The 12,111-nt window shown below is 42.1% G+C and overlaps 2 protein-coding genes across 10 annotated transcripts in view; one reads left to right on the forward strand and one right to left on the reverse strand.

Annotated features, from left to right (window-relative positions):
* The window catches only part of LOC102160855 (uncharacterized), a 393,443-nt gene that overhangs the window by 203,267 nt on the left and 178,065 nt on the right, over nucleotides 1-12,111 (forward strand). Inside the window, exon 10 of one of the 5 annotated variants that reach the window (XR_014814880.1) lies at nucleotides 7,890-10,395. The exons of the other annotated variants lie outside the window; for them this stretch is intronic. The gene's annotated coding sequence lies outside the window, so the exon portion shown is untranslated. Of the gene's footprint in view, nucleotides 1-7,889; nucleotides 10,396-12,111 lie in introns of those variants that run through there. 5 annotated transcript variants of the gene reach the window in all.
* GRM5 (glutamate metabotropic receptor 5) overlaps nucleotides 1-12,111 on the reverse strand; it is a 523,795-nt gene that overhangs the window by 28,574 nt on the left and 483,110 nt on the right. The gene's annotated exons all lie outside the window — the stretch shown is intronic.

A 12,111-nucleotide genomic window follows, 5' to 3' on the forward strand; every position in this document is an offset into this window, starting at 1 on the left:
ATATGTGAGAGCAACAGTGTGTCCTTAGTAGAGTTGGGCTTTAAGCACATTATAAACTTATTTGTTCAAAGGTCAAATTTGACTCCACAGTGGCCAAGCGGAATAAATCACCCCCCAGGCCCCCTGCCATTCTTTTGGCTGCAGTTTGCACACACGGGAATACCCACAAATCTGAGGGCTGGGAAAGAGGCACGGCTAAGAAGATCAGCATTGATAGGTGGGATGCTGTGTGATCGCAGAAGACAGGCAGGATGAAACGGGAGAATATTTCACCAACTCTGAGCTGTTGCAAAGAGAGCTGAAGGAAAGCCCACACGACATCCTCTCAAGTCAGAGTGATCAAAGGAGAATTCTAGATGTAAGCAGAAGCGAAGTTCTTATGAGTGAAGCTTCGGTTCAGAGGGGAAGAGTAAGGCCAAATCTAGTTCATTAGCACAAAGCAATATTGCAAAGTAATTCTCTACTTCAGTCTCATCCTCCTGCCCTCTGCGTGCCTATGTAGAAATAAATAGATGAGCGTGGTTTACTGCCTGTTCCGGCAGATCTCGTGGTCTCCACGTACAGAAAAACAGCGCTTGCCCAGACTTGAAATGTCAAGTTGATTCATTCAGAGTCTTCAGGTTAAAAACAAAAATTGAGCATGATTAATAGGCTCAGGAAGTAATGTCAGAAATGAATGTAAGTTGTGAAAGTATTTGAGAAGCTGCCAGGGAACACAGTGTGCTCTCCCCTCGAACATAAAAGGAAGGTAGACGTTGGCCGGTGGGGAAGCAGTGCACATGAGCAATTACAGCATAAAGAATCAGCTGTATGGACCCAGTAATTCTATTCAGGAGAACTGATTCTAAAGAAATAATTCAACAGAAGCTCAAAGGCTTCTGTGTAGAGGTTGTTCCCCCTTCAGTGATATAGACAATAGCAAAAACGTACAAAACAAGAACCAACCAACCACTGGAGAACAGTTTCATAAATTACAGCATAGCAATATTATGGAAATGTGTTAAAATTTGTATTGAGTAAAGCCTTTCATTTAGCTTCCAGAGAATTCCCAAAGGATATATTTTAATCCCACTTATGATGAAAACTTGTTTTCAGATATGAATCATCTTAAGTCATTGTGCCTTTTCATGGTGTACTTTCCTTCGACAAAGCTGTTTGTTTCACAATCAGTAGCAACCCGGGAAGATTCAGGTTTTAAAACTAATTCTGAGATGCTGTACGAGCTTACACAACGTCCTCAGTAGGGAAAGCTTTTCAGAGAGGAGCAAGGTGTTGACCAGAGCATGGGATCAGCTGCAAGAAACGTTGCAGACATTCATTTAAAATTGCTGGTTTCTATCTTAGGGTTGAGGAATTTTCAGACAAAGTAATTTATTCTTCCTAAAGACAGATGAGTAGTTTCCCAACAGGAATTTTTCCTAACATTTTTGTGCCTGCAAACTGGAAAAGCTTTGGAGTCAGACCAAGCTGGATAATAATGACAGTAAGAGCCAGTACTTGCTAAGCACTTGGAATAAACCAGACACATGGTATACCCAGATGTACTGATTTAATCATTGCAGCAGCCCTTTGAACTAGGTACCACTCTTATCCCTGTTTTACAAAGGAGGATGAACTAGGACACAGATAGGGGATTAAGTAACTCGCCCAAGATTACTGGGTGGGTTAACTACGATGCACATTGTTTCTCACTAAAGTGCTGGTTACAGACACCAGCTGGGCCGTTTGTTGGGCTGAGTTCTGTCTTTACATGGCTGAAGGCACACAGGCAACTGTGCTATTTTCCAAACCCTTTCGTCTTTTTCCTCATCTCTGGGCTTGAGCCCCTGCCCCTGCTCTCTGACCTTAGGACCCTGGAAGATTGGCAGCCTGATCCCTTTTTTAGTACTGACGCCAATGACAGTTTGCACTTAGCTGCTTGATTTTCTCCGTCTGGGGTCGGTTGGAGCCCATACCTCCGTGTTTCTCTATGGAAGCTGCTTTGCTCTGAAGCTCACAGAGAATCAGGGCCCCTCACTCACGGCAGTCTATGTTCCTACTTTTGTATTCACATTTTTTCCCCCTTCGGATCTTTTTCTTAAATAGTGCACCCTCCCCCCAACTGCATGGACTTTAAGTCTCACATAGTTGTATTTACCCCTGCTTCCCAGAGTTTACCTCCTCTCTCCTAAGGATACCATAAACCAGCTGTGTTATGCTAGGAGACTTGCTGATGCTTTCTGAGTTCCAGACTCCCTAGCTGCACAGTGGAAGTGTTGGGGATCAGCAAGATCGTTTATATAAAATTCCGGCTCTTAGCAGGTGCACGCGATTGTTATTCCCCTAATTGTCATTCTGATAGCTTCTGTGTGTAGGCAGGTGTTTCCCAGACAGTTCTGATACAAAACATTCTGTCTTGTTTCTCCACACGACCCCAGGTGCTTATGAAACCATGGGTCCGGCTCTGGGACATGACCTGTATCAACTCCATTAAAACTGGTGGGTTCATGAATCTTTGATTTTTACCACCATTCGGACCCAGTTCACATGATCTGTCTGCTCCCACGTGCCCTGACTTAGGCTGCGGTGATTTAGGCTGGATTTGAAAATGACGTGGAGGGAATATTCAAAGAGAGGGAAGTGGTCTCTGCAAGTCTTGGGTCTGCCGAGTTGTGCTCTTACATGAGCTTCGGGAGAATTCTCTCTATTCCATTGTACTGGACTGAAGGAATCAATCACGTGTCTATGGCCAGGGGCCACCTTTCACTTTGCTTCCTTCTTCATCCCACTGATTTAATAATATCATTTTAATAAAGGGAATTCTGTTTCTCCTGGTTTTAGGATAATGTCTTGTGGTCTGTTAAAATCATGTATTATCACAGCAGATGTATTTACTAATTTTTCTAAATGCCTTGGGCTTTGGTTTGCTTGAGGCAGACAGTACATCCTGGTCATTCAGTGCACTGGCTTTGGAGCGAATCAGCATGCGTTTGATTCCTAGCAAATACCACTTACTAGCTGTATGATTTGGGGCCTTTTATATAACTTCTCTAAAATTTTATCTTTGACTAATGAGAGCAATGCTACTTAACTCACAACACAATTTTATTATTTATTTTCACAAAGACACTAGGAGGTAGGTACTGTTATCATCCTCATTTTATAGAGAAAGAAACTGGGTCACAGAGCAGTTAAGTGACTTGCTCAAAGTCACATGATTGGAGGGGGCAAAGCCAGACATATATCTGGATGGTTGGACTGTAAAGCTTGTACTCCAGAACACCAGATTAAAGAAAATAACCAAAATTGCCAAAGGGATGACTGAAAGGGAAGAGAAAACTCAATTTACAAAAATCAAGGGGATGCCAAAGAATAGGAAACGAAGCATAAGGAGAAAACATACGTGCCAGGCACTGTTGGGGTTTTTAATAGGTTGTTCAAACATCCTTACAACCCTGGAAAAGTAGTGATGACCTTTTAAAAAAGAGAACTGTAGTTCACATAGCTGATGCATGTTCATGTTGGAATTCAATCTAATTATAAATAATACAAGGATAATATACTCAGACACATATTATACGTCTTCTAGAGATGCAGCGTAGTGCTTGGTTCTATAGGTGCATTAGGAAAATACATTTCGCAGCCTGTGAGCTCAAGGATCTTCAACTCTAATGGGGATGATAGAGGTAGATGCCATAAAGAAGAGAGGCCTACATTCCTGGTGAAGATAACCACAGCATCATTTGGGTGGCTAGGATGGAAAGGGCCTAGAACGGAAATGGAAAATGCTGTCATAGAACGTGAACTTCATCTGGCCCGAGGGGCAGAAGCCTGGCCCGTTGTAGACAGTCGATGTTTGTTGAATGCCCAAGCGATAATAGTTAAGCAGAAAGACATCATGTTCCTTTTCTGTTACCTTTCCTCCTCAGCCAGGACCTATTAGAACAGAAGGGCTTGACTTTCCCCATCACCCCTAGAGAAGGGCCAGGGTGCAAAGATGAGAGAAGGGGGAGAACCAAGCTTAGTGCCTCTCAGATCAATACCAGGTCAGAGACACCTTCTGTATCTCCGTGCCCACAAAGGTGACTGGAGCCTGGTAGGGCCCAGTGAAGAAATGTGCTACATAAAAGAATAAATGAATGAGAGGAAAAAAAAAAAAAAAAAAAGACGGATTATTTCAGGGAAGACTTACAGAAATCTGAGGGCAGAGAAAAAAACACCACAACCAGGATCCATACAAACACGTCATCCTTCTTCGAGGCCTTTCCCTTCTCCTCGCATGTAATTATTTCCCTTGCTGTGCCCCTGCAGTTCCCCCTACAAAGACTTAAGCCTCCTACGACGCTCTGCTGACATTATTTGCTTACATCTCTGACTCTACTAAGAAGAAAGGAGTTATTTAGGGGAAGGACGGTATTGTGTTCATCTTAATATCTCCAGTGCCTAAAATATCATCTGGTGCATAGCAGACAACATGATGTATAGTAGGTTCTGAGCAAATAGTACCTATTAATTATTATTGTTTGGTTCATAAACATCACCAAAGAGAGAACCTTGCTTTCCTGTAACTAATGTCTTCTCAACTCTTCTCTTTCTGGCTAACTTGTCTTTGTTGTCTGGCGTACAGCTTAGATCTTTCTACCTCTTGTATTACCTACTTTCTTTAATTCACTAGGTTTTATTTTGATTCCATTCTCCATAAAGGTGTGTATTGCCCCCTTGTGTCTCCGTTAGTGAAGCTGCCCACTCACCCCTTTTGGCATTTCTGCCCCCTCCTGCGGGGCTCTGCTGCCCTCTAGGGGGCCTTGTTCATCACACACGTCTCAGGAATCTGCACTTGTCAGCACAGTCCTTGGTTGGGATGGCTGTGCTCAAGGCAGGACTGACAAGCTCCGAAGCTCCTTTGGCTGCTCCTGCAGTTCGCGGTTTATGAACATGTGGCTAGACAGCATAATGGGTTTAGGAGGCTGCCAGGAACTGAGACCCATCACAAACGGAGGTTTGGAGGAGGCTGCCATGGGTCTCAGTACTCTCAGTACCAACAGGATTCTCAGTTGTGGGTATCCCGCCTGCACTTTGGCAATTTGTATACTGTGTCAAAGTTTGTTCTGTGGATCAGGATCCAGTTAGTGAGAGTGTTCTACCTGATGAATGAACAATGATTTCCATCTTTGCTTGGGCCTCTGGGATACAAAGAACTTCCTCAAAAAGCTGGGACCTCAGTGGGTTTTTGTTCAAGCCCAAACCCACCTCTAGTTACCACATCCAATGGTGATGACTCTTAACTCTATCCAGTTTGACTTCTCTATTGCTCACTCATTCACATGTGGATCATTCTTCTTGCTGTTGTGTTATCCCTTGTGTCTGGGGATGTACTTAATACTAATATTCAGGAATTCTTTGTCTGTTCATCAGACTTTCCCTTATCTAGTCCAAGAGAGCTTCCCTTTCTTCTCCCAAAGTGTACCTCAAACTCTAAACCCTTTTGATCTTCAGACCAGTTTTTCTCCATCAGTTTCTTAGATATGTTCCCTTAGGTGTCTCCTAGAATTCAAATTTAACAATTCCTAAACCAAGCTTATTTTTTCATCAGGCTCTCTCCCCTTTACCTCCCCATCCTTGGTCCCCAATTTTTGCTCATTTAGCCGTGTTATTATCAAAATGTGAATGGCTCTCCCAACCCTTCTGTTTTAATGTCCATCCTGGATTTCTTCTCTGAGCTCAATTGACAGGCATCATATTAACATCTCCAGAACTTCGAACCTCTCCTCCCCAAGTCTGAATCACACAGGTCCCAATCCTCCCATTTATGCAGGTTGAAAATCTAAGACTCATCTTTTAAGTTTTTTTTTTTCTTTCCTTCACATACAACATAACAATGATGAAAATCCTATCATTATACTTTGTACTTGAAACCATCATAGTCTCTCACCTAGTCTGTCAGAATGGATTTCTAGCTGATTTCTTCCTTCTTTCCACTCTACTTTCTATTGTATCTATGGAAACCAGAGGGATTTCTTTAACATATTAACCTCATCGTGTAACTGCTCAAACCTGCCAAAGCTTCCCATCACATTCAGGAGAAAATACAAAATCTGTACCTCACCTAATCTGATCTCCAAGTGCCAGGCTACATTCTTCTCTTACCATTCTCTCAACCACAGTGGACCTTGCTTGTCCCCTAAAATAACCATCTAGCTCCTGTCTCACATTTTTTTCACTTGCTATTCCCTCTGCCTGGAACACTTACCCTCCACTTCCCTGGTCTTTGTGTATTTTATTTTCTCACTTCATTTTGCTCTCTGTTCAGCTTATTCAGCGAGGCTGTTCATGGCACCATATCTAAAAATGTCCAAAATCATTCCCTATCCAGCTCACTCTAGTTCTTTCCCTTTTTTCTTGCTTTTAATAATCATTATTCCATATAATTAATGGTATTATATGATGTATTTTTTTTTTTTTTTACTTTTTATTGTTATTCTCTCCAACTGCAATTGAAGTTCTAGGGAGGGTTGAGATTTTGTTTTCGTCACCACTTTATCATCAGAGAGAGAACAATTCATGGTACATAGCACATTCTCAGTGAATAATTGTCTAGATGAATGGTGAAGTCAATAATAATAGGCTGTGTATATTTAGAACTTCTGTGGGGTAGATGGTGAGTAATGACTTTATAAATGGCATGAGCTGGACCAGGTAAGATGAGTGAGGATGAATTAATTTCATGGTCAGTAAGTAATTCTGTAGAAGCAGCCATGTTGGGGACCATGTGTGAGGTAGCTTGATTTATGCAGAAGATTAAAGCTCAGGAGGAGCATGAAATAAGGTTGAAAAGGTAAGAAAGGTAACCTGAAGACATTCTGAAGAGCCTTGAATTGTTAGTAGCATAGTTTTGATGTGGGAAGTGAGGAGGCACTGACTGTTTTTGAGGTGGTTAAATGGACTGAGTTTATCACTATTATAGTAATTCAGATGTACAGAGATAAAATAATTGATTTGTATAGCAGTTGTAAAAATAAAAATGAGGATAGGAGTTCCTGTCGTGGCGCAGTGGTTAACGAATCCAACTAGGAACCATGAGGTTGCGGGTTCGGTCCCTGCCCTTGCTCAGTGGGTTAACGATCCGGCGTTGCCGTGAGCTGTGGTGTAGGTTGCAGATGTGGCTCGGATCCCGCGTTGCTGTGGCTCTGGCGTAGGCTGGTGGCTACAGCTCCAATTGGACTCCTAGCCTGGGAACCTCCATATGCCACGGGAGCGGCCCAAGAAATAGCAAAAAAAAAAAAAAAAAAAAAAAGACAAAAAAAAAAAAATGAGGATAAAACTGTTTGAAAAACATTTCAAATAGCATGTGGTGTCTCAGTAGCATCTACTATCTGGCTAAGTGTGTTTGAGGACAAGGACAAATTAAGCATGGCTAACTTTTGATGGCAGGAAGTGGCACTTGTTACATTTAACAGAAACGTGAAAAAGAAACCATTGCCAAATAATTATATATATACATAAAAGAGTGAGTTTGGGATGTGTCAAGGCTGAGATGATGCCAGGTTTAAAGATGAAACTATCCATTTGTCATTTGGATTCTCACAACTAGAGCTCAGGGAAGAATACTTGAGACTTGGAAGTACAATGATGGCTGAGTTGTCCAAAGAAGAGACCCCAGGGAGAAAGGAGGCCGAGGCCATGGATTGATCTTGGTGAGCACAGACAGCTAGGAGACAGGAAGGGGCCCCGAAGGGCCCTGAAAGAGCTCTGAATCTTTGTGTCTGTTATTATCTCCTGCTGGAACTTCTTCCCCCACCTAAGCAACTCAAACACTCCTCCTTAGCTTTCTATTCAGTGTTACCTCCTCTGGGAGTTTCTTTAGCATATCACTGGGAGTTGAAGTTCTATATCTGATTCTCCCTTCACAGACCAATAGGAGCTCTTTTTCCAGCTAAAGATGCTGAAGGATACAAGGCCCAGTGCCAGGAGATCAGGAGAAACCTGGCAGTCATGGATTCAGTCACAAGCTAAGTGTATAATCTTAGAAAAATAATTCCATCTTTTGGAAACTGTATGGATTAAATAGCCTATGTCAGAGCACAGAGCACACTCAAGGAGCTTGACCAATGTTTGTTCTCTTCTTCTTGTTTGTGCATATGAGGAGGAGGAGGTTGGGAGGGATGCCAGGCAAATGGAGGCTAAATGACTCAGAAAAGGGGAGAACTCATCTAAGCCAAGAAGTTGAAGAAAAGGATAGTCTTATCTTCCCATTGTTTATTCCTTCCTCAACAATTCTGTCTTTACCAAGAGAACAGAGTTGGAGGGAAGAGAAGGAATTGCTAACACACAGGATTATGCCTGAGGCATGCTCTTTTCCGGTATGGTCTGTAAGAGATGCGACTTGCATGCCCCAGATGGCATGTAGCTAGGCCACTTCCAAGCAGGGCTAATGCAAATCGAAGGAACATTTCTGGAAACAGATTTTTGAAAAAAAAAAAAATGCTTAGTTTACCCCACCATCCAACAGTTTATATCAATTAATCAAAGACATTTTAGTCAAATTCAAGTAGCAAAACATGAGACCACTAACGTCACATGTAAATGAAATTCACTGTAATCACAGCATTCAAGAATATCAATTCATTATACAAAGGGAGTGTTTTAGATGCAATTCATCACAATCATCCAGACATAGTCTTTTATAGCTCCACAAACATACTTCAATTATTGCAGAGCCAAACCATTTAATTAATCATTTAAAGCATTTCTCTTCCTCAAACTTAAACACCTGAAACATCTCACTCATAACACTATCACCCACTAAATCTAAATCTTCTTATCATTTACTTCCTACATGCCCAGAAGGAGACGGAGATACATTTAATGTTATATTGTTAGGCAGTGGTCGAGCAAGACTTGAAAAGTTGACTTACTCTTTTGGAAAATGAACTACCACTTAGTGCTGATTCACCATTAGGGGAGGAAGTAGGTCTTTACCGGAGACTAGAGAAGGGAATTTTTGCTGGCCACTCAACACATATTTATTAGAGAATCTGTTAAAACAGGCACTGTATTAGTTGCTGGTGAGGAACACATAGAAGGCAGTGCCTACAAGAAACTTCCAGTCTAGCAGGGAGAAAGACACACAGAACAACACGAGAGTACAACTTGGGGAGTTCCACGTGAAGAGATCCAGAAAGTCCTGGGGAAATACAATTTATAAAAGAGACACTGTATTTGGATTAAGAATTGGAGAGTAAGAAGATGTTTTCTTGGTAAAAGGAAGAGAAATGAGTGCACATATTAGTAGAAGAAGAAAGGAGAGAATTATACAGCAGGAGTGTGCCAAACAAAAATGGCTGAGGCGTGGAGAATTGGGGGAACCATGCGCCATCTGGCATAGGGAGGATGTGTCGTATGTGTTTGGAGGAGCACTGATAGGGGGATACTGGGGGAATTGTTGGGGCAGATTGGGGCTGGACCTCAGGTTGAGAAAACCAAGTCTTCAGGGGCCAGGTCTTAAAGGACTTTGTGAGCCAAGTGAATGAGTTTTTGACTTTTATGTTTTCAGGCATGTATACCTACTAATTTGAAGGTAAGTAATGTGATCAAATTTGTACTTTCAGATGATCATTCTGGTAGCTGTTGGGGCAGAGTGTACATTAGTAATAGCGATTCACGCTGATTATAAGAGAAATGCAAATCAAAACTACCATGAGATATCACCTCACACCAGTCAGAATGGCCATCATTCATAAATCCACAAATAACAAGTGCTGGAGGGGCTGTGGAGAAAAGGGAACCCTCCTGCACTGTTGGTGGGAATGTAAACTGGTACAGCCACTATGGAGAACAGTTTGGAGATACCTTAGAAATCTATACATAGAACTTCCATATGACCCTACAATGCCACTCTTGGGCATCTATCCGGACAAAACTCTACTTAAAAGAGACACGTGCACCCGCTTGTTCATTGCAGCACTATTCACAATAGCCAGGACGTGGAAACAACCCAAATGTCCATCGACATCATGCCATTTGCAGCAACATGGATGGAACTAGAGAATCTCATCCTGAGTGAAATGAGCCAGAAAGACAAATACCATATGATATCACTTATAACTGGAATCTAATATCCAGCACAAATGAACATCTCCTCAGAAGAGAAAATCATGGACTTGGAGAAAAGACTTGTGGCTGCCTGATGGGAGGGGGAGGGAGTGGGAGGGATCTGGAGCTTGGGCTTATCAGACACAACTTAGAATAGATTTACAAGGAGATCCTGCTGAGTAGCATTGAGAACTTTGTCTAGATACTCATGTTGCAACAGAAGAAAGGGTGGGGGAAAAATGTAATTGTAATGTATACAGGTAAGGATAACCTGACCCCCTTGCTGTACAGTGGGAAAATAAAAAAAATTATAAAAAAAAAAAAGTAATAGCGATTCAGGACATTTTTTGTCAGAAGTTCAGACAGTAAGTGATAAGGTCCTGACCCATGGTAAGATCACTGAGAATGCAAAACAGAAGGTAAAATAAGTAGAGAAAATGGTTTAGGAAAGTGAAGAGTCAGGAACGACACAGGGTTGGGCAGTCAGGTTGAAGGTACAGCTTTTACCCAGAAAGGAAATGTAAAAGGAAGAAGAACCTTCCATGCAAACTGCTAGTGAAGCAATGATGAAATTATTCATTTCTCAGTCAAAATAATACTTTTCTCTGATGACCTGTCTTACAAGTTACAATTATCTAGGATGCCAAATACACTTAATTCTAAAAATTTGACTTAACTATTTGCATAAAGTAGGTGCTTAAGAAATGTCCGGTGAATTTCAACTGTATCTAATCACTTTTAAAAGAAACTTTCACCATCTCACACATTTTGAAATTGACAACTTTAGAGTCTTCATTTGAAGAAAGACAATAAAAAGAAATCATAAAAAAAAAATCACAACCAAGAAAAACGAAGACGCAAACTGAATCTGAAACTGCCTTTAGGAAACATATCCTCTTCCTTTGCAGCAAGTTCAAGTCCGTCTTATCTGCCTTAGGCAGGCATTTTAGCCTAGACATTAGAATGTCTTCCTTCTGTGTTCTTGCTTTGATGACCAAGCCAGAGTGGCTTTGGTCCTTAACTGGATTGTAACTCAGTGGAGTGCTCTGGACAGTGAGTCTAAGACCCACAGAAAGAGAAAGAGGTAAGGGAAGTGGTTAACAGAAGAAAATGGGGCAACAAATAATCATTTTGTTTGTTAAATATGTTAAACAGGAGGATGTCCAACCTAAATCAGATTGCAGCGATAATGGCACTTTCTCAGATGTCTCTCTGAATCCTGACCTGTTGTTGATTTCTGCAAACTCTTTACCACCCTTTCAAATGTAGTCATACTGTTTACAGTTTCCAATGAGGAAGGCCATGGACTGCTTGCATTAGAATTCAAGAGCCATGGAGTTCCCATCGTGGCTCATCAGAAACGAATCTGACTAGGAACCATGAGGTTGCGGGTTCGATCCCTGGCCTCAGTGGGTTAAAGATCTGGCGTTGCCATGAGCTGTGGTGTAGGTCACAGATGCGGCTCCGATCTGGCGTTGCTGTGGCTCTGGCGTAGGTCGGTGGCTACAGCTCCAATTAGAACCTTAGCATGGGAATCTCCATATGCCCCGGTGCAGCCCTCAAAAGACAAAAGGCCAAAAAAAAAAAAAAAAAAAAAGCAAGAGCCAAGCCTTTTCCAGATATCTGTCCTTGGGCAATTGGCTTTACCACTCTGTCTCTCAGTTCACTCACTCACAAATGAGGCTGCTAATGTTACCTGCTTCATGGGGTTGTCTTAGGGATTCAGTGAATGTTTACAAGGCACTGATGATCGCGCTGGCCCCATTGTGACTGTTCAGTAGAGGTAAGTCGGCATCATCACCGTCAGCACCGTGGTTACCCTTTTCCCACATCTTACACTGCACCATCTCCAGATTCTGCTTGTTTAAACTTTTGGCTGGGGTGCCTGCAAGCTTGATGTTAAATCCAGCAGCAGTGACTGCCTGACCTCATCCTCCTTGTCTTTTCTCATTCCCTCTCCCACCAGCAGACCCCCACCCATCTGACTTGCACTGAGCCCCAGATGTAAAATGCTACAGAATCTGACTCATTAATTTTCAC

This window comes from Sus scrofa, chromosome 9, assembly GCF_054392235.1.
Source record: "Sus scrofa isolate SSC_HxYL_T2T_F1_AM1 chromosome 9, Sscrofa_HxYL_maternal_Yorkshire_Landrace_v2.0, whole genome shotgun sequence".
Lineage (NCBI taxonomy): Eukaryota > Metazoa > Chordata > Mammalia > Artiodactyla > Suidae > Sus > Sus scrofa.